This window comes from Carcharhinus amblyrhynchos, chromosome 17, assembly GCF_965287045.1.
Source record: "Carcharhinus amblyrhynchos chromosome 17, sCarAmb.v2.hapA, whole genome shotgun sequence".
In the NCBI taxonomy this organism is placed as follows: domain Eukaryota; kingdom Metazoa; phylum Chordata; class Chondrichthyes; order Carcharhiniformes; family Carcharhinidae; genus Carcharhinus; species Carcharhinus amblyrhynchos.
Genome location: NC_137340.1, coordinates 9,206,019 through 9,228,069, shown reverse-complemented (window position 1 = coordinate 9,228,069; position 22,051 = coordinate 9,206,019). Strand labels below are relative to the sequence as shown.

The following is a 22,051-nucleotide window of genomic DNA, read 5'->3' as shown; positions in this document are numbered from 1 at the left end:
ATTTGTTGAAATAATGAAGGTTATACATGGAGAGAACTGGATGGCCGTGAACAAACCAGCTTCAGCCTGCCCTACCTGTCAAAACTGTCGCATTGGTGCGTGTCCGCACGGGGCAAGAAGGGAACCTGGAGCCGCTGCTAGGGAGCCACTGTTCCCCAGTGTGGCGGCGGGGGAGACAGCGAGAGAGAGCACCACCTGGCCCCGCGCGCAATCCTTCACCAGGTGTGTACCTGGCTCCTCGCGCCAGCTCACCTGCTCCCTCCCGCTTCCTAAGTGCCTCCTGTCTCCTCGTTTGGCGCCAAATCCACGCCTTCCCAGACCACCAAACTCCGCACCTGTTCTCATCAAAGTCGCGGTACCCAGCAACTGAGACACGTTACACTTCAAGCACTCAACTGAGCAAAAAAAAACAGGTAAAAAAAAGGCTTGCTCTCAAAACTGACGGATGTATCGGTCAAATATTTGTACAACTTTGTAAAAGAATGTACCTGGGACTCAGAGTTACACTTCTGGAGTATCTTGCGGTCGCTCCAAGACCCTCGAAGTCAAGGGACCTTTCCATGGTCTGTGTCCCGCCCTCTACGATTCCCATGGTGGACGGGAAGGGAAAATTTCGGTGTGACCACTAATTTGTTTCCCTGAATGTTTTCAGTCCTGTGGGACTTACCTGGGGAGGTTTTTGATGCTGGGGGTTGGGGTGGGGGAAGAGAACTCGGGTGATTTTTTTTAGCAGTGGAACATGTGTGGACTCTGGGGTCGCCCACCTTCCACCTGCCGCCCTCCCTCTCCCCCTCCCCCTCGACTCCGCCAGAATAACGCGCACCAACCCGTCGCTCCTACCCGACCCTCGCCAGTGGTCTGCAAAAAAGGAATAATTCGCGGCTCCAAAATAAAACCAAAAAAAAACTTTTATGTTCCCCCCTTCAGAAAAAAAACCTTTCCCCAATCGGTTTCACCTCAAAAAGGAAAAGTCACATTTCAAATGAAAGTTAATTTTTTAGCGGAAACTTGAACGAAATGCACGGGCACATAAGATTTTTGAAAGCCAGTTAGTTCACACACCTCCTGATGTGGTGTTAACCCAATGTTGGAGCTTCAGATCACACAGCGCAGCAAATAAACACTTAACACACTACTAGATATTGACAAATTAATTCAGATCGGGGAGGGGGGTGAGTAAATCAATCTGTCTGCCCCCCCCTCCCCTGTGTGTCAGGCAGGCTGCAACTAATTGTTGATATTTTTTGCACGGGTTCTACGTAGAAAACTCATTGCAAGGCGGGCTGTCTTACCTTCAGAGTGGGATTCCACCGCACAAGATTCTTGGGGCTGATCCTTCCGACTGGCGCCACGGCGATACGGAATTTAATTTAAAAAAAACACAGACAAGAAAAAAAACGCAGCCGGGAGAAAGTCGGTTGCCTGGAAGAATTTTCCTTTCCAGCCAAGCTCTACAACCGGAGGGGTCTCAGCCAATCCTCTCCTCTGGTGGGAGACAGATGTTGGTGGGCTATCAGGACAACGCCGACTGTGAGATGATGATGAGAGGCACCCCAGAGCGATTGACTCTTTCCTCGGATGGATAGGCGAAGAATCCTGACTGAAGGTGGAGGAAGAGAAGGAGAAGCGGGGTGGGTGAAAGAGGGAAAAGGGGGAGAGAAAGAGAGGGGGAAGGAAAAAAAAAGTTTGCCGGAGGAGAGATGCCAGCCCAGTGAGTTCACGCTCGATTTTTGCCTCTGTGTGTCAGATGCGCCCCTCGCATCTTGAGGGAAACAGCGGGAGGCGGGCTGGCTTTGGGTAACTGAGCATTTTCCAGCGTGCTGCCAGCAGGAGGTATGCTTTAGTATGCTTGGCAGGTGACCAGCGCGCAGCCTTGCCGTGACAAGCGCTTACAACGTCTGGGGGAAAGCACCCCCCACCTCGGTTAAAAGCATCGCACGGGGGAGACTCGCTCGCTCGGCGCGGAATATGAAACGCCGCGATTCGGGCCAGTGGTTAAAGTCTTGTCCATCTCAGGACGCGCGCCGCTGTAGATTCGCATCGTTCTGTTTCACACAAGCTGCTCGCTTGCGAGAGGGGAAAAAAAAACCACCCCCTCTGACCATCAAGTGTTGTAGAATTGCGCCACACTCCGCTCAACAATTGTCTTCGCTTCCAGTTTGCAGACCGGAGTTTTTTTTTGGATTCTTGCTACCACACAGCGCGGCTTGGGAACGACGTCCCAGACCGAGACAGGACGTCAATTGCTGGTAGATAGATTTTTTTTAAAAACAAACATGTAGAAATACTGTCGATTCACTCAGGGCTGGAGCTTGCATCCAGGTACGTCCCTCGCAGGTACAACGCCCGAGTAAATAGAACATTTTTTCTTTTTCACAGCAAATCCATGCGAGATTGAGGCGCTAGTCAACTTTTATCATGTCGCCAGCCTTGAGGCAGGAGGGACTCACCTCCCGCGACACCAGGCATTGCAATCTCATTTCAGATTTTTTTTTAAAATCAGCGAGCTGCGTGCCGTGAAACAGCTCCCCGCAACTTTAGCAAAAGCTGCCCGTTCTCCGTTCCTTTCCTCTCCTCTCCTGGCGAGCTTCCCTGCAGTGGCCAGCATGGGAGCACTGGCTAATGCCGCAGTTTAACCATTTCCAGTTCCAAGTTGTAAATGCAATATGGTGGGTGGCTGGCTTAAAATCCTAATTCTCTTTTAAGGGCGACGTTTACTCTTGAGGACACGGTTTACGACGGGCTGTGTGAGCCGCTGTTTGTGTGGGCTCTGTGCCGCTCTCTCTCTCCCTCTCTTGGAGAGACCACCTGCCTCCCCCTCCACCAAAAGGCATTACTTTCCTGTCCATCCGCAGTCGGTAAGAGAGAACGCAAATTTTCTCAGGGACATTCGCCAGCAACGAGCGTATTTACCCGGCAGCCGGGAATGGAAGTTGTCAATATCATCTGATCAAAACAGACACAGGAGGTCGTTAGAGCCAATTAGATTAACTGGAGGTGGGCTGAAGTCGGCAATAATTTCGCCGGGGCGCCTCTCGGAACGAATCAGACTGATTTTGGAGGGTGACAGTGGAGCTCACATGCTACAGGAGCCTGTCAGATCAATCAGGGCTTAATTCCTCACACCGGTTGCGTAAAAAATTGAGAAGGGCTTTAAGATGAGCTGATGGATTCTGGAGAACCAGCAAACTTCAAAACAAAAACACACAAAACTTCCTGCTTTTTTTGAGCAGGAACAACTTTGACTAGTCATGTAATTTATTTTCTTCAAGGCTGCTTTCTTGAGATGAAGATGTTCCCTGTTACAAGTGCATTCAAGGACTTTATTCGAAGACAGCTTGCAGACATGGCACTTGTGGAATTGCCAAGATTTGGAAACATAAAAGTGTAAAAGTGTTGAACTGACATGAGTTTTACTTTATATTTAAAAAAAAACACACGCGCACATTGAGTAATTAACCACAGTGTATCATTGTATTGCGTAGTGTGGGTATCATGCCTAGTACCAGGTCCTGTGGTACAGTGGTTAGCACTGCTGCCGAAACAATGTCAGGGATCCGGGTTTGATTCGCAGCTTTGGTCTTGTGTCTGTGTGGAGTCTGCACGTTCTCTCGGTTTCTTCCCACAGCCTGAAAAATGAGCTGGTTCGATGTATTGGCTATGCTCAATTCTCCCTCAGTGTGTCCAAACTGACGCTGGGGTGTGGCGAGTAGGAGATTTTCACAGTAACCTCATTGTAGTGTTAATGTAAGCTTCTGACACAAATAAACGTAATATTAGTGAACTTCTAACTGTAATATTAGTTTCCAATGTACAGATATTTTTAAGCATTTAGAGTGACAGATGGATTAAGATTTGTGTGTGACTTTTCATTGGAACTTGGTTCTAAGTTTCAGTTTAATAATGTTTGCTGCCTTATTTAATAAAAATGTTTCCCTGAAATTCCTGGACTTGGGGGGGCAGCAGAGGAGCATGCCTTGGGCAAGAGGGTGCAGTTTGATTCTGCTAAGTCTTTACTTCTTTCTTACCATGGAGTTGAGGGGAGATGGAATCTGTTAGTGAAAATGGATCTTGTACCCACCATCTTCTATCTTGATGCAACTCCAGAGGCAGAATGACAGTGTGATAATACTCACTATTTTCACTATTTTCATCTTGCCTGCAGTGATTGGGGTCACATCTGCATGTGTTAAGATCCAAGTCAGAAACTCCGAGATGTTTTATGAAGATCCTATGCTTTTACATTTGAATGTGGCATGGGTGAGTATAAGATGTTTCACTGCAGGTATGATGCAAGTGACCCACATAAGAGCTTCTATCAAACAAGTTTATTTAAGAACACAATTAAAATACAATAAGACTTAGCATAACTTCTATCAATGACAAGAATCAAACATGATATAGTATAAACTTTAACAGCCAGCTATGATGTTCCAAGTGAAACAACATCCCACAACCATACCTCTTTCCAGACATGGTACAAAAAGCAAGTATGCTCACGTGATGCTGGATTTTATGCTTTGTACCACCTGCTTGAATGTTTGATTAAAACTCTTTAGGCTCCCCAGTCCTGGAACTTTCCAAAAAGCCTCTGAAAGAGAGACAAACGCAACCTGCCTCCACCAGTTTATAACAGCAACCCAAAGTCTGCTGACTTTCCAACTCCAGACAGGGAGAAAACAAGGGATGCTGCTTTCTGGCTCAAGTCCAAACTCCATGTGAGGGAAAAATGAAACTAAAATCTTAGACTTTTCTATGGGAAAAGGAACGGTCCCCAGGCATCACCTGACCTGTCAATCATCCCAAATCAAGCACTATTGAGCAGGAGGGAAAGCGATGGCCTTGTGACATTATTGCTAGACTATTAATCCAGGAACTTGGCTAATGTTCTGGTGACCTGGGTTCGAATCCTGCTACTGCAGATGATGGAATTTGAATTTAACAAAAAAAATCTGGAATTAAGAATCTATTGATGACCGTGAAACCATTGTCGATTGTCAGAGAAAAAACATCTGGTTCACTCATGTCCTTTTAGAGAAGGAAATCTGCTTTCGTTACCTGGTCTGGCCTACATGGGACTCCAGAGCCACAGCAATGTGGTTGACTCTCAGCTATCCTCGAAGGGCAACTAGGATCGAGCAATAAATGCTGGCCAGTCAGAGACACCCATGTCCCATGAACGAATTAAAAACTACCTCCAAAAGATCATAAAATCTCATGCCACTGCATTAGGCCAGATTAAAAATAAACACAATGTCCATTGTATTACTTCAGTAACAATTACCAGACACTGGTTACAGCAAAATGGTGCCAAAACAAAATCCTCGGAGCTGCTTGAAAAATCTGCCAAGAAACATGATTAAAAGTGCATTTCTTAAAGGCACAGTATTGTCACATACGGAAGAGGCACAGTTATAATTTAAACTTGGGAGTGGAGACCCAATGATAGCCCCCTAACAGCAACTGACCACAAAACTGCTTGGAAAGCTTTAACCATGAAATTGTTTTTGAAAAGATATTTTGCTTATTTGTTGGCCAGCACCCTTCTACTCAAAGGAGAAGCTATGACTCCTCTATTGCGGGAAAATGCGATGAGTATGACTTCAGTGGTAGATAGTGTTGGTGCAGACTCGATGGGCCAAGTGAGCATCTCTACATTGTATGGCTCTATGACTGTAGATGTTTTTCCTAAATTGCTGGCCCTGAGAAAACTGGGCACTCGGGTACTGTACTGGAATGAGAACCTGATCCCTGTACCTAAATTAACTCACCCCAGTGACTTGGGACAACAAGATTGCTGGATTAGATTCAGCTGGCAGCATCATTTCATTGTTTGAGACATTTTAGAGTCTGTTTATTCAACATAGATCTAAGTTTATAAAGTTTAGTTTATTTATTAGTGTCACAAGTAGGCTTACATTAACATTGCAATGAAGTTACTGTGAAAATCCCCTAGTCACCACATTCTGACACCTGTTTGGGTACACTGAGCGAGAATTTAGCATAGCCAATGCACCTACCCAGCATGTCTTTCGGACTGTGGAAGGAAACCAGAGCACCTGGCGGAAATCCACAGAGACGTAGCGAGAGTATGCAGACTCCGCACAGAGAGTGGCCCAAGCCGGGAATTGAACCTGGATCACTTGTGCTGTGAGGTAGCAGTGCTAACCACTGTGCCACTGTGAATCCAGATAATTCCTTATCTTCCTCCGAGCTGCCGTAAAGTCCAGGAATAAAGAAGAGCAGGAATCAGTCAATTTTCTTCACGTGTGTGACACTGGATTTCATAATTATGTTTGATCATTGAAAACAACGTGGATTCTACCATGTTATCCTATCTGTTTCAATAAACAAGAAAATAAGACTGTTAGAACAATGCATATTGGTTGAAATATTTGATCAGGTTTAATTACTATTTAAGTACATATGTGTTTAGAGACTTAAGCACTGAAGTAATTCAATACCTAGAAGCAATGATAAAAAAGGGAGAAATTATCTGGGCAGTGACTTATTGGAACAGGAAGGACTATTACTTACGTGGCGAAAAACTGCAGCAGGCGACGGTGCAGAGGGACCTCGGGGTCCTTGTGCATGAGTCGCAAAAACCCAGCCTGCAGGTGCAGCAGGTGGTCAGGAAGGCTAATGGGATGCTGGCCTTCATAACGAGGGGGATTGAATATAAAAGTAGGGAGGTCTTGCTGCAGCTGTATAGGGCATTGGTGAGGCCGCAGCTGGAGTACTGAGTGCAGTTTTGGGCACCGTACTTACACAAGGATATTTTGGCCTTGGAGGGAGTGCAGAGGAGGTTTACTAGGCTGATACCGGAGTTGAGGGGGTTGAGCTATGAGGAGAGGCTGAATAGACTGGGCTTGTACTCGTTGGAGTTTAGAAGAATGAGGGGAGATCTCAGTGAGACATCTAAGATGATGAATGGGATGGGTAGGATAGAGGTGGAGAGACTCTTCCCGCTCAGAAAGGACAGTAGGACTAGGGGGCACAGCCTAGGGGGGCACGGTTTAGAACGGAGTTGAGGAGGAACTTCTTCACTCAAAGGGTGGTGAATCTCTGGAATTCTCTGCCCGTTGAAGTGGTGGAGGCTGCCTCGCTAAATATTTTTAAGACGCAAGTTGATGGGTTTTGATAAGCGAGGGGATTAAGGGTTATGGGGAGAGGGCGGGAATGTGGAACTGAGCCACTACAGATCAGCCATGATCTTATTGAATGGCGGGGCAGGCTCGAAGGGCTAGATGGCCTACTCCTGCTCCTGTTTCTTATGTTCTTATGACCCTGATTTTAATTTCGATATCTTCTGATAGAAATAAAAATGGTGTGGCTTCTATAATAACCTCCAGCCAGTGAAGATGAAAAGTATCCCCATCTACAGTTATCATAGAACTCCAACAGTGGCAGAAGGAGGCCATTCAACCCATTGAACTTGCACTCACAACAATCCCATGCAGGCCCTTTCCCCATAACTCCACATGTTTACACCATTCATCCTTCTGACACAAATGGTTAATTTAGCTTAGCCAGTCAACCTAACGTGCACACTTCTGGATTGTGGGAGGAAAGTGAACACCCAGAAGAAAACCATGCAGGGACTGGGAGACGCGCAAACTCCGCAGAGTCAATTGCTAGTTGTGATTTTTGTAAATGTATTTCGCGAAAGATCGTGGTTCAAAAATTAACATAATAGCATTTAGAGTGGAGTTCCAAATGAAAGGAATTGAAACATGTGAAGTGATATTGAATTGGTAAAATTAATCTTTGCAGGGTTTCAAACTGGGACTCCCAAGTTTAATTTTAATCATTTGAGTTCTTTTGCACCAGTTTTGTCCTGAGCTCTGAAAGAAGGCAATTTCAACAAGCTGATTGAAACCTCCACCTGCACCTTTTTTTTACAAGTGTGTTGATACCAGATTTCATAATTAAGTTTGATCATTGGAAACTACATGTATTCCACCATGTTATCCAATTCCTTTCAATAAGTGAGAAAATGAGATTGTTAGAACAGTGCATGTTGGTTAAAATATTTTGATCAGGGTTAATTACTGTTTAAGAAGTACACATGGTAAGACACTAAAGCACTGAAGTAATTCAATACCTAGAAACAATGAAAAAAAGGGAGAAATTTTCAACGTTTCTATCTGGGCAATGACTTGTTGGAACAGATTGGTCCCAGTTACAGAGCCGAACCTGATGTTAATTTCAATCTCTTTTGATAGAAATAAAAATTGTGTGGTTTTTATTGTACCTAGCTAATCAGCTCTGCCTGTCAACCTCCAGCCAGTGAAGAGGAAATGTATCCCCATTCAGTTCTCTTTCTCAGATTGTATTTCTTGGAGCTTGATAGGCAACAGGACTGTTGGATGAAACAATCAGCTTTGGCTGTTGTAAAGCTTCAAAGTGCATCACTATACATGCAAAGCGAAAATGTCATTTCATCGTGAATTTGGATCTACGGCCAGAACTAAAAAACACTGATTTCGTTTTTAGTTTAAGGGCCTCTTAAGCCAGTTCTAGCAGTCACCTCTGATCAAAAGATACAATGCACAGACACATTTGATGAAATGTGATACACTTTGACATCCATCATCTTAACACCATAGCTTTTGAGCATAGATGAAATTCTGCTTTTTCTCACTGCATATATACCTTAAATCTACTGTACCCTTTTAAAATTCTGCTGCTGATTGAGGTGCTCACACTCATTTGCCATGTTGATTGGTCTATTGAAATGACTCCCTCCCATCCTGTGTTCATCTCACCTTCCTTCCAAATATGTGACAGAAGAACTCTCACATCCATAGAGGTTACTTCCTGCAACAATTTTTGGACAATCAGTCAACACCGCTGATGGACTCCCCACTCCTCATCTCAGGACCTTGCTGAGTTATTCTTCAGCTCCTTCAGACAAACTTTCCAGCAGTACATTTCTCCTCCCTCTTTTTGTGTAATACTCTTCTGCAAGGCACCCTTGCTTTGTCCATTTCCATCTTCTACCATGTATTCAAACTCAGTGTGAGGAGCAATGATTCAGCCAACTAGGTTGCTTTCATTTCCCCCCTCGGCTATTTCATTTTTTTGATCCACAGACTATACATGGATGGGCCTACTTGTCAGTCTTCCATGAGTGTTGAACACAGAATTAAATATCCAGGGTAATTCCACTCTTCCCCTCCCTGTTCCACTTTGTATCTGCCTTCCCCACTGCCCATTTTTTCTCTCCAGTCTCCCCTCCATCTCTCCCTCCTTCTCTCAATCTTTCCCACTCCTCCTCTATCCCTTCCTCCTCTCCCTCAGTCCTTCAGTTCACAAAGGATTTGTACACATTGATGAAACATTAGTGTACTTCTCATATAATGTCACAGCCCAGAAGGAGTCCATTTGGCTCATCATACCTGTGGAGGTTTTTTGAAAAAGCCAGCTAATCAGAGTCTCCTACTCTGATAGCCTGACACCTTTCCCTTTTCATAGACCAGTATAGCACAGTACAGGCCCTTCGGCCCTCAATGTTGTGCTGAGCTATGCCCAAACTCAAGATCAAGCTATCCCGCTCCCTGTAATTTTCATATTTCTGTTCAATTCCATTTTCAGCATTCTATTTAATCTGCTGCCATTACCCTTTCAGGTAGCTTATTCCATCTCATCAGGACATTTTTTAAGTTACAAAGTGTATGACCTTATGGTTTATATTTTCAGTGATATTTAAGTTCTGAACATTTTAAACTGCTATCATAAGATTTCTTTTAGTGGCAGCAAAATGCAGGCAGGAGAGAAGTTCTGATGTTAGCTATTGACTAATTATGAATTATTCCCAGCTTATTCTGCCTCTTAGTTTATTTTTAATAGGTTTGTCATTGGTGTTTAAACATATGGGTGGTGAATTGTAGGTAGTTCTGCTGTTTGTTTATCAGTGTTTTTCTCTCCAGGTGTTACTTTTGTTTTCTCTTTTTAAGGACAAGAATGTCATGTTGCTGAAAAATACAATAACAGGAAACCCAAAGCTAAAACACTTATTAAATCTTCTCCAGCAGGGGCACATAAAAGGAAAAAGCTCGAAACAGAATTGTGAAGTCAAATTATAAATTAAGGCACAGGCAATCAAAGCATCTTCACCATGTTTCTACCTGTTCACTTCTTCCTTGGCTCAATGGCTGTTTCCTTTACATGACATAGAGATGCCGATGTTGGACTGGGGTAAACACAGTAAGAAGTCTGACAACACTAGGTTTAAGTCCAACCGATTTATTTGATAGTAAGCTCACAAGCTTTTGGAGTATGTGCCTTTGTCAGGTTCACCTGACAAAGGGACAAACCCCAAAAGCTTGTGAGTTTACGATCAAATAAATCGGTTGGACTTAAACCTAGTGTTGTCAGACTTCTTACTGTGTTTCCTTTACATACAGCATGACATTGCAGCACCCCCCCTCCCTTTCTCTCACTCTCTCTCTCTCACCGCAACCCCCCCGCCACGACCCCACAGCTCACTGACTAAATTTCTCAACATCAACTGGTTCATGTTGTTTTACCCCTGCATCAAAGCACTTAAGTGCAATTTTTCTGCTTTTTACAATTAATAGATGTCAAATTGTGGGCCAGGGGTGCAATTTTCAGATGGCAGCTAAGTCTTAATTTTGTTTATTAGTGTCACAAGTAGGCTTACCTTAACACCGCGATGAAATTACTGTGAAAATCCCCTGAGTGCAACACTCTGGCAGTTGGTCAGGCACACTCAGGGAGAATTTAGCATGGTCACTGCACCTAACCAGCACAATTTTCGGACTGTGGGAGGAAATCGGAGCATCCGAAGGCAATCAGTCATGGGGAGAATGTGCGAACTCCACACAGACAGTGACCTAAGCTGGGAATCAAACCCAGGTACATGGCAATGTGAGGCAGCAGTGCTAACTATTGTGTCACCAAAGCTGTTAAAAATCAAAGACATTCATTTGAGCAAAAGAAAAGGAACTTGCAGGATGAGATGACAAATCCTTCAGTCCTTCAGCTTCTGATAACATATAGATTACATGATGGGAAATGTTATATGTTGCAAGGTTGGTTTGTCTGCCAACTCAGACTTTAAAATAATTTCCCTAAGCAAAGTAGCCCCATAAAGTGACCATAGATCCATCACTCGTGCAGCTACCAGTGTTCACAATTTATGTATTAAAAGTAAATGTGTCCACTTGCTGCTATCAAATGTTTGATCATGCATTATAGGAGTATATGCCAACATTCCACATCAAAATTGCCTGTGCAAAGATGTAAGATCGAAATCCTGTCCTAAAGAGTTGAATTTCAGAGGTGAGGTGGAAATGACTGCCATTGACATCAGAGTAGCATTTTGATCAAGTATCGTGTCAAAGAGCCGTAATACAACTGAAGTCACTAAAAATCAAAGCCAAATGCTTCACTGGCTGGAGTCATATCTAGCACAAAGGAAGATGGTTTTGGGATGTGAAGACGCTGGCATAGTAATCAAGAGGCCCAAGGTCATGGAGCTGGTGAAATTTGAATTCAGTTAATAAAATCTGGAATGTAAAGATACAGCAATAGTGACCATACTGTCTACCATCGATTATCTTAAAAACCCATCTGGTTCACTAATGTGCTTTAGAGAAAGAAATTTGCCATCCTTGCCTCGTCTGACCTACATGTGACTCCAGACCCACAGCAGTGTAGTTGACTATTAACTGCTCTCTGAAATGGCCTGGTAAACCACACAGTTTGAGGGCACTTAAGGATGAGCAACAAATGTTGACCTTGCCATTAACGAAAACAGAAAGTGCTGGAAAATCTCAGCAGGTCTGACAGCATCTGTGAAGAGAGAATAGAGCTTTGATGAAGGGGTCATTAGCTCTATTCTCTTTCCTGAGAGCAATTAGAATGGGCAATAAATATTGGCCTTGTCATCAATAGCCACAACCCATCATCATGTGTTAGGAAAGTCAAACTCCAGTTGCTTTCAAAGACATTGATTTGGGCAAAAAAAAAAGGAACTTACAGGATGAGATGACAAATCCTTCAATCCTTCAGCTTCTGATAATGTATAGATTACATGATGGGAAATGTTATATATTGCAAGCCCAGGTGAGGTAAAACTATCCAATAAACCCTATTGATCCTTCCACCAAAATGACCGACATCAGATGATGAAGAAACAGAAGAAAAAAATCTTTACTAGTTTATTTACCAACTACCTTTACTGGTTTACTTAACAACCCGCAGATATATGCAACAGAATTAATATTCTAGATGTGCTATTTTGTTGATGATGAAGATTTTACTGCCACTTAATTTAAAAAATTATAAATTGCCTGATGTTTTAATGGCAGATCATGCTACCTGAGATCATCACCTACTTTGTGAATATGTGTCACACAGAGAGTTTCCAATTTTTCTGCGCATGCAATCCAGGCTGTTCTGATTTTACGCAGACAAATCACAATATTGTTTTCTACACACTCTGTTCTGAATTGAAACCTTCATTTATACGTATTTTGTGTATCTGTGAAATAATACAATCACAATTGAAATGAGTAAACCCCACATGAATTACCTTGAAATTTACCTCCTCTTGCGTTAAATCGAATTAATCGACACCTTTATCATTTTTGAAACATCGTGATGAGACCAGTTTGTAATTAGTGCATTCCCCTTTAGGCATGGCCCTAAAAGGATCTGCTTTCTTAGATAAAAGTCTATAAATCATGTCACTGTCTGGTCTTCAGCACCATTATTTTTCAATTGATGTAGCAACACATTCACAATCACCATTGATTTTAATGGGATGGAGCTATTATGCCCTCTGAGATATTTTGGTTGTGGGGTAAAGTCATGCAGATGTGCTAGAAGATTATACCACATAGTAAGCAATAATATTCATTCACAAAAGTCCCAAGAATTTTTGCATTGTGGCAGTCCTGGGTTCTATTTCTGGCTTGGGTCACAGTTTGTGTGGAGTCTGCATGTTCTCTCCATGTCTGTTTGGGTTTCCTCCCACAGTCTGAAAGACGTGCTGTTTAGGTGCATTGGCCATATTCAGTTCTCCTGTTGTGTACCCAAACAGGTGCTGGAGGGTGCGACTTTTGGATTTTCACATTAACTTCATTGCAGTGTTAATGTAAGCTTATTTATGACACTGACAAATAAACTTTTAAATTCAATGGCTTATGGCATCTTGACCTAAACTTTCACCAAATTCAGGACCCTTGTTTTATTGCAAACTATAAATTTCAGTTCCTGAGAAACTAAATGGGAACAAATGTTTTATTTTGAGATTAATTTTCTATGATTTGTTTGTGTCATCAACAAACAGTGACATGGCAACTGTTCAAAGAGGGTATTTCAGCATTGAATAATGACAGTCATTCATGGAAAAAGAAATGACACGTGCAGACAAGAAATATTTTTAATTGAATCTGAAACATGGTAACTTGAATACGCTAGTGCTCCCTTAATGGCAAAGTAGAATCATAGATGAATCACAGAACCCCTGCCATGCAGATGGCAGCCGTTTAGCCCATTGAGACTGCACCAAAAACATTCCCACCCAGGCCCTATCCCCATAACCCAATGTATTTACCCCACTAATACCCCTACATATCTTTGTACACTAAGGGGCAATCTATCATGAACAATCCACCTAACCCGTACATCTTTGGACTGTGGGAGGAAACCAGAGCACCTGGAGGAAACTCACACACGGTGACAACGTACACGGAGACAATCACCTGAGGAATTGAACGTGGATCCTTGGTGCTGCAAGGCAGCAGTGCCAACTACCGTGTCACCCTTAGAATTTGCTTTAACCACATTCCACAATCAATTAAAACTGGCAAGTTGCACAGTGCAATATCTAATTGTTTTCCACAAATATCTAAATCATGGTTATCAAATTGTCTGCTATTTTAACTGGTATTTTCATGATTAGGTGAAATAATTTAACAATGTATTAAAATTTCAGATTGCAAAATTTTGATAAAACTGCATAAAATATTCAAATGACAGCATTGTACATTTTAATTTTCAATCTGAAATGCACTTTTCACCAAAATGATATTTGGAGTAGTTGAGCTGAAGATAAATAAAAATTAATACCATGAATCAAGTGATAAAGATAACTAAACATAAAAACCTGATGCAGATAGCCAGAGATAATATTGACAGAGGAGGTCTTCTAGTTATTGGGTTCCTGCCTCTGTGCCAGAAACTCTGATTTCAAGCCCCACTCCAAGGCCTGATGGTCAAGGAAACTGCATTCGTCACATGGCCAAACAGACTAATTAAATCCTTCCAACACATGCAGGCACAGAGAGCGAGAACGATTCCTGATCAGCCACATAATTGAAATTAAAATTGGAGCCTCTACCATCGCTATTTTTAGCTCCAGACTGCAACATATACATATGTTTCCATGGAAACCTGGACCAGAATGTTATGACTGTTCATGCCGGCGGGATTTTCCCATCCCACTGCAGTGACTGGAGATTTGGCTGGGTGGGAAATTCTACGACTTCGCTGCAGTGGCACGAATGGCAGGTAAGATTGCGCACTTAGACTCCTTGGGGGTCAGGTTGGTTCAGACGGTTGGACGGCCGGGGCGGATCGGATTGTGCCAATGGCACAGGAGTTGATGTCTGTTCTGGATGGGGTGGATAGGGGACCTATGTCTTCGCTCTGTCCATGATGGAAGTCATGGCGATATCTTCAGGCAGAGAATTGAAGAATAACGTTTACTGTATTAGTATATTATCAGGCTCTTCATGCACACTCCATGCAACCAAAAATTCAGTGACATTACAAGAGGTACAGATGAGTTACACTTGTATGTAAACTTTTGAGATTTCAATCAAAAATGTAACAAGACAAAAAAAAGTTAAGGTAATTATGGGACAAATGGAGATAAAAATACACCCTCTCAATGGAATGAAATGAGAATCCTTTAAAGAGAGAAATACTCTAAAATAACGACCTAGAAAGATTGAAATTTGAATTGATCTGGTAGAGGGCATAAAACATCATTTCAACAGTGCAGTTCCCTATAGATATTTCATTCACAAGAGGCCTATATTTTCAGGGGGTAGCTTCATTTTTTTTTTATTGATTAAAGTTAAATATTGCAACAGGCTGAAAATAGCAAATCAATAATGAGTTATGAGCTTACGTGAATGCAGATCAAGGCAACATCTCCTAAGGCAGGAGATGACAAAGAAAATAGATTGCTTTTCACTACGTCATTTTTTTTTTCAGAGGAGGTAGGGAAGGGACGCATGTATTAAAAACAGAAACTACCTGCTGAGAGAAAAAGAGAGTGAATATTTTAGGCTGATGACCTTCCATCAGAACCATAGAAGGTTAATGTTTCTTAAACTTAACATATGTGAATGGACTGAACTCATTAGGGCAAATTGCCTTTACTCACCAAACTTTAGTTTGTTTTCATTACCCTCCCTGGTAATCGTTTTGATGTTCTTGAGCTCCTGGTGGTTTCAGTCATGCTTTTAATCATGACAACAAATTGAGCCAGATGGAATCCTCTCCCTTACATTCTTGGCAATAAATAATTGCGATGGAAGGAGTGATAGTAGCATTTATGGAAGTGGATGGAATCAGTATAGGGTCTAGATGTCACTTGCTAGCTGTTTTCATTTAGTCCACTGTTGATTGATAATGATCTGTTCATATTTTTGAAAGGTAACTGGGTAATTTTAACAACTCACTGCATGGGAAATCAACAGATCAGATGCAACACCAGATTTACACCACCTCCAATAGTCCTTTCTATTGAACTTGATGGATAGTAAGATCGGATCGCATGTAAAACCAATGTGTGAATTACAGCTCCCTGCTCCCTCCCGTTAGAGTGAGTATTTACTGAATCATAGCAAGAGGAACATATGAGGAAGAAACATCACGAACAAACCAATGATTTTGCCTTCATCAAGAATAGTCATTAAATTCTGTTAAGAAACATACCTTGTCACGAAGAATTACATTCTTGAGAGCTTTTATTTTGCGCTCACTATTGTACAATCTGCAGCTCATCAATTACCAGAGAACAATTCAGCAAGGTCAACTAAATAAATTTACAATGACTGTGACTAAAACAGTTACAGGGACTTTTATATAATCACTGAACCTCATGCAAGGAAGGTACCACAGTATCACAATTGCCACTGCTATCACAGAGTTGGTGAAGAAAGAATAATCTGTGAAGAAGTAGGATGCAGAGACCCTAAAATTATATTGTGGGGTATGAACATCTGAATGTTTAAGGTATTCATCTGAAAACCCTTTTTTAACAATTTTAGCAGAGTTGTCAAGTCATTTAAAATAAAATGTTTTGATGCCTGCCTTTAAGTAGCAATGAAATTTCAGACACACATTTATTTCCTTAAGTCCCACAGTTTAATTTAAAAATCTACTTGCGTATACCTGCATTTGCTCTCGTTTTTTTTTCCAGCCTTTAAATTTAAATTCAATTTACTTGAAATATTTGGAAAATTGTGTTTTAGAATGGTGATAGTCATAGACAATATGGTCCCAAAATTTGTGGAGTCTTGATGTGCTAGTAAGACTGGAATGGGATGCATATATCAAAGAATGCTTAACCTTTAAAAAAAAATTCATAATGCTGAGTCCTGCCATTAGCAGACCATATGCCCCAAGAGGGAATTCAGGAACAGAAGAAGGCTGGAGTGCAATTTGCTCATTTTAGGTCTGATAACAACCCGTGACCTCTGCTATGATTAAATTCAATGTCGATAGGACGGAGAGGAAAATCTACCTAATTTTGTAAGACTAATCCTGAAGTTCTGTTATTGAAATGCAGAGAGAGTGTTAGTGTTGTAGTTGATGAGATGGCATCAAATTCAATGGAAGAAGGTGGTTGTGGCTGTGAATGATATTCCTGTAATGCCCAATGCCCTATTTCAGTGTCAGAAGCAAATTTGATTTGATATGTTATTGTCACATGTACTAGGATACAATGTGAAGTATTGTTTCTTGCATGCTACACAGTTAAAACATTCCGTTCATAGAACACCAAGGGGACTAGGAAAGGAAAGGGTGCAAAATATAGTGTTGCAGTTGCAGGTAGGGTGAAGAGAAAGATCAGCTTAATCTATAATAGGACTATTCAAAAGTCTGGTGACAGTAGGGAAGAAGCTGTTCTTGAGTCTGTTGGTACATGTTTTCAGACTCTAGTATCTTTCTCCTGATGGAAGAAGGTGGAAGAGAGTATGTCAGGGTGCATAGGGTCCTTGATTATGCTGGCTGCTTTTTCAAGGCAGTAGGAAGTGTTGACGGAGTCTATGGATGGGAGGTGGGTTTGTGTGATGGACTGGGCTACATTCACAACCGTTTATAGTTTCTTGCAGTCTTGGTCTGAGCAGGAGCCATACCAAGCTGTGATAAATCCAGACAGGATGTTTTCTATAGTGTGTCTGTAAAAATTGGTGAGAGTCATAGTGGCCAAATTTCCTTGGCCTTCTGAGAAAGTAGAGGCATTGGTGGGCTTTATAGCATCAGCGTGGCGAGACCAGGACAGATTGTTGGTGGTCTGAACACCTCGAAATTTAGAACATAGAACATAGAACACTACAGCACAAACAGGCCCTTCGGCCCACGAGTTGCGCCGATCACATCAACACCTACCAATCTATAGACCTATCTATAACCCCCAATCCCATTAAATCCCATATACTCATCCAGAAGTCTTTTAAAAGACCCCAGCGAGTTCGCCTCCACCACCACTGACGGCAGCCGATTCCATTCACTCACCACCCTCTGAGTGAAAAACTTACCCCTGACATCACTTCTGTATTTGTCTCCCCGTACCTTCAATCTGTGTCCTCTCGTAGCGACCATTTCAACCCGGGGAAATAGCCTCTGAGAATCCACCCTATCTATTCCTCTCAACATTTTATAAACTTCTATCAGGTCGCCTTTCAACCTTCGTCTCTCCAGGGAAAAGAGTCCCAGCTCCCTCAACCTAACTTCATAAGGCATGCCTCCCAGTCCAGGCAACATCCTTGTAAATCTCCTCTGTACCCTTTCAATAGCTTCTACGTCCTTCCTATAGTGAGGCGACCAGAACTGCGCACAGTACTCCAAATGAGGCCTGACAAGGGTCTTATAAAGTTGATGCTCTTTACCATTTCTACTTCATCACTGTTGATGTGAAAAAGGGCATGACCTCCATTACATTTCCTGAAGTCAGTGACCAGCTCCTTGAGGGAGAGATAGTTGTCATTGCACCATTTCACTCGGTTCTCTATCTCTTTCCTGTAAACTGTCTCATTGTTTGAGATCCAAACTACTACAGTATAGTAATTAGCAAACTTGAAAATGGATTTGGAGCAGAATTTGGCAACACAGTCATAAATGTATAAGAAATGTAGTAAGGGGCTGAGGACACAGCCTTGCAGGGCACCAACATTGAGGATAATCCTGAAGGAGATATTGTTATCTATCCTTACTGATTACGGTCTATGGGTTAGGAAGTTGCAAAGGGAGAAGCAGAGCTTTAGGCCACAGAGTTTGGAGATTAATTTTGTTGAAATAATGGTGTTGAAAGCTGAGCTGCAGTCAATAAATCGTTATCCAGGTGTTCCAGGGTTGAGTATAGGGCCTGGGAGATGGCATCTGCTGTGGATCTGTTGTGGTGATAGGTGAACTATCGTGGATCACAGAGCCATGCTGACTGTACCTAATCAGTCCTTGTGTCTCTTAATGCCTGAGATCTTGTTTCTCAAAATACCTATTCTCCTAGGGGGTGGGTCTGGAGGTCGGATCAGGTCACTCCGGGATGGGGAGGGGAGGGGAGGGGCTGGCCCAGGAACTGTCATGGGGGCTGTGATTGGTCCATGGTGGTGTCGGGAGCACCGTGGGGGCCAGCGATCAAGCTTCTCCAGCAAATGGGGAGACTGAGAGATCGGGGCCGCTGTGCATGTGCACAGTTCCGGAGCTGTCAGCCTCTGGTATGAAAAGGCCCTGCACCCACCCCTCTCTCCCGGGTTTTTAATGATATTCACGGTTGTGACCTCTGCATTGCACAGAGTGGGGAGATTCGGGTCTGAAGTTGCACTGAAAAAATAGTCATGATCTCGATCAATTTTCTCACCAATTTGGCACTTTTGGGAGAATCACCCCCAATGTTTCAATGGTGGGAGAGTCCAGAGCTAGGGGCCATAGTTTGAGGATAAGGGATAAGCCTTTTAGAAGTGAAGTCAGGAGAAATTTCTTCATCCAGAGAGTGGTGAATATGTGGAATTCGCAACCACAGAAAGTAGTTAAGGTCAAAACATTGTCTCATTTCAAGAAGAAATTAGATTATAGCTCTTGGGCTAAAGGGATCAAGGATATGGGGGAAAGGATGGGATCAGGATATTGAATTCGAGGACCAGCCATGATCAAGATGAAGGGCGGAGCAAACCCGAAGGGCCGAATGGCCTACTCCTGCTTCTAGTTTCTATCTTTCTATATTTCTATGAAATATACGGAAACAGAGAGAACCTAATAGGTATTTTGTGGTCCAATATTCAAAGTTATGCAACTTTGGATATCTTGCAATAGCACTTTGTTCCTTGCCCCAGGAGCACTGATACCTAAAATCACACACATCAACTGCTCCATTTTTGCTGTCCCACTGTGGAGTGATAACTGGTGGTCCCTTTAAGACATAGTAGTTATGCACCTTGTGTAAATGAGCAAAATGTGCGCAGTGCAATCTCCACCCGATTGTAATCTGAAATTACAATCAGGTTCCTATAATAGCAAAGGTCCCATCATCTTACCGACACAAGGGGGTGTGGGGATGGGTGGACGGGGCGTTAAATGGGCTTTAGTAATTTAGATTATTGATATCAATAATGCAGTTGCAGTTCAACTGCTTGGAGGCAGATGGTCTGGAACAGACCTTCCCTGTCTGCCCAGGTGGGAAAGCATGCCAAGGTTTCCTGAGAACTGGATTCCTCATCCTCCTGCCCTCCTTCCTAACGGTGGTAACCTGACTACACTTCTATTTTTGAAAAAAATCAGATTTTTAAATCAATGGCTTGGGCACCTTCATGTTGAAACTACCTCTCAGTGACTTACTATTCACTGCAGGCCCTTGCTCCTCTGAAGCTGGAAGGCCTCTGATTAGCCACCTTTAATTGGCCAGTGAAACCCTGTCTCCACACCAGTTGAGAGAGCACTCCGGTCAAAATCCCAAGGGAGTCTTTCCCACCCCACAACCCCTGGGGACAGGTTCAGGACCTGGAAATAATTGAGCTTCTGTTTTCTCTCCCCAGAGTTATGCGAGTTAGGTTGATTGGCCATGCTAAATTAGGAGCGAATGATCCTGTTATCCTATGGGAGTCAGAGCTGGCGAGGGGCAGACCATGGAAAGATCCGTTGATCTTGGGCAGGATTTTCCTGTTTTGCGGCAAGCCGGAAAATCCTGCCCTTCGTGTCAGGGGAACTAGCAGGGTAAATGTGTGGGGTTATGAGAATAGGGCCTGGGGTGGGGGTTGGGGGGGAATTGTTGTCAGTGCAGGCTTGATGGGCCAAATGACCGCCTCTGCACTGTAGGGATTCTATGGCTCTATGAAAAATGGAATTTTTGCCCTATGTTTCTGAATGTTTTGACACAGGACATGGCTTTGTTTTATTACCATTTGATCAAATTAGTTTCAACAAATAGATTTAATTTCCCTTGCTTGCTGGAACATTTAAATATAGAATCATTTCTCCTTTACTCTTGTCACCGTTTTAAGATGTACAAAGCTATTAATTGATGTCAGTAATATCAATTATTAAAGCCGATTTTATTCATTCCAGGACATTCTGCAATCTGCTTACATAATATACAAAATATTGTATACATTTCACTTTATTTTTTACTGCAAGAATATTGTCACTTTGACTTTAGATTGAACAAAGTAATAGACCAAATGAAATGTGCCATTATTTTTAAAACTACATTTCATTTTTCCATTATTTCAGTCGGGTGAAATGCAGCTTTCTTGCAAAACAACGAATGAGATATGGAATAATTTAAAACTAAAATTTCTTAGAATTTCAACACCTGGTGATGTGTTTATTTTTAGAAACATCCAAATCAAAAATCACATTAATAGGACTAGTTGACTTTAATGTTATTTTACTGAACTAAAACCCATTGAGCAGTGTTTATGATAAATTTCATCTAAATTACAAAAGAACATATAAAATTACAACGTTGCTAGGATCCACTCACAAAAGGACCGAATTGATCAAACATCACACAACAGACACCTACACAAAGCAAATGTAAGATGAGTGCGCAGCCCCACCAATTATCACTTCTGTATTGACACTAATACAATCTATGCCCAAGGAAAGTAAACTGCAAATCTCGTCCAGATGCAAAAGCAGAAGAGGCATTGAGTACCTTTATGAGGATGACACCTCACTGGAATGAAGAAAATATCTAGAATTTGGCAATTGCTCTGTTAACTTTTCCTGACTGTTATAGAGCCAGTGGACTTGGATCAGCTTCTTATTAAGTGTGCTGTAAGGTCAGTTATATAGCACACAATGGCAGATTTAAGGTCCGTGGGGCCTTGTGCTTATCTTCATTTTTGGGGGAGGTCCTTATCCTCTCTCTACCCTGCGATCCCCAGGGATCCATGCTTCTTCACTTGTGAATACATGATTGTTTGAATAACTGCTTTAAAGTTTAAAGTTTATTTTTCTCTTGTCACAAGTAAGCTTACATTAACACCGCAATGAAGTTACTGTGAAAATCCCCCAGCTGCCACACTCCAGAGCCTGTTTAGGTACACTGAGGAGGAATTTAGCATGGCCAATGCACCTAACCAGCACATCTTTCAGAGTGTGGGAGAAAATCGGAGCAGTCAGAGGAAACCCACACAGACACAGGAAAAATGTGCAAACTCCGCACAGACAGTGATCCAAGCTAGGAATTGAACCCGTGTTGAAATCTAAGCTCATGTCTTGTCTGAATACAAGACTGCAAATTTGCGATGTGAGGTGAGCAAACATGAAACTCAGGGCCCCT

At 42.4% G+C, this 22,051-nt stretch overlaps 1 protein-coding gene across 2 annotated transcripts in view; it reads right to left on the bottom strand.

Moving 5' to 3' along the window:
* Nucleotides 1-1,623, bottom strand: part of pcdh15b (protocadherin-related 15b) — a 1,349,261-nt gene extending 1,347,638 nt beyond the window's left edge. For both annotated transcript variants that reach the window (XM_080205457.1, XM_080205459.1), the window contains exon 1: nt 1,293-1,623. The gene's annotated coding sequence lies outside the window, so the exon portion shown is untranslated. The remainder of the gene's footprint in view (nt 1-1,292) is intronic.
* Nucleotides 1,624-22,051: the final 20,428 nt, after the last annotated feature.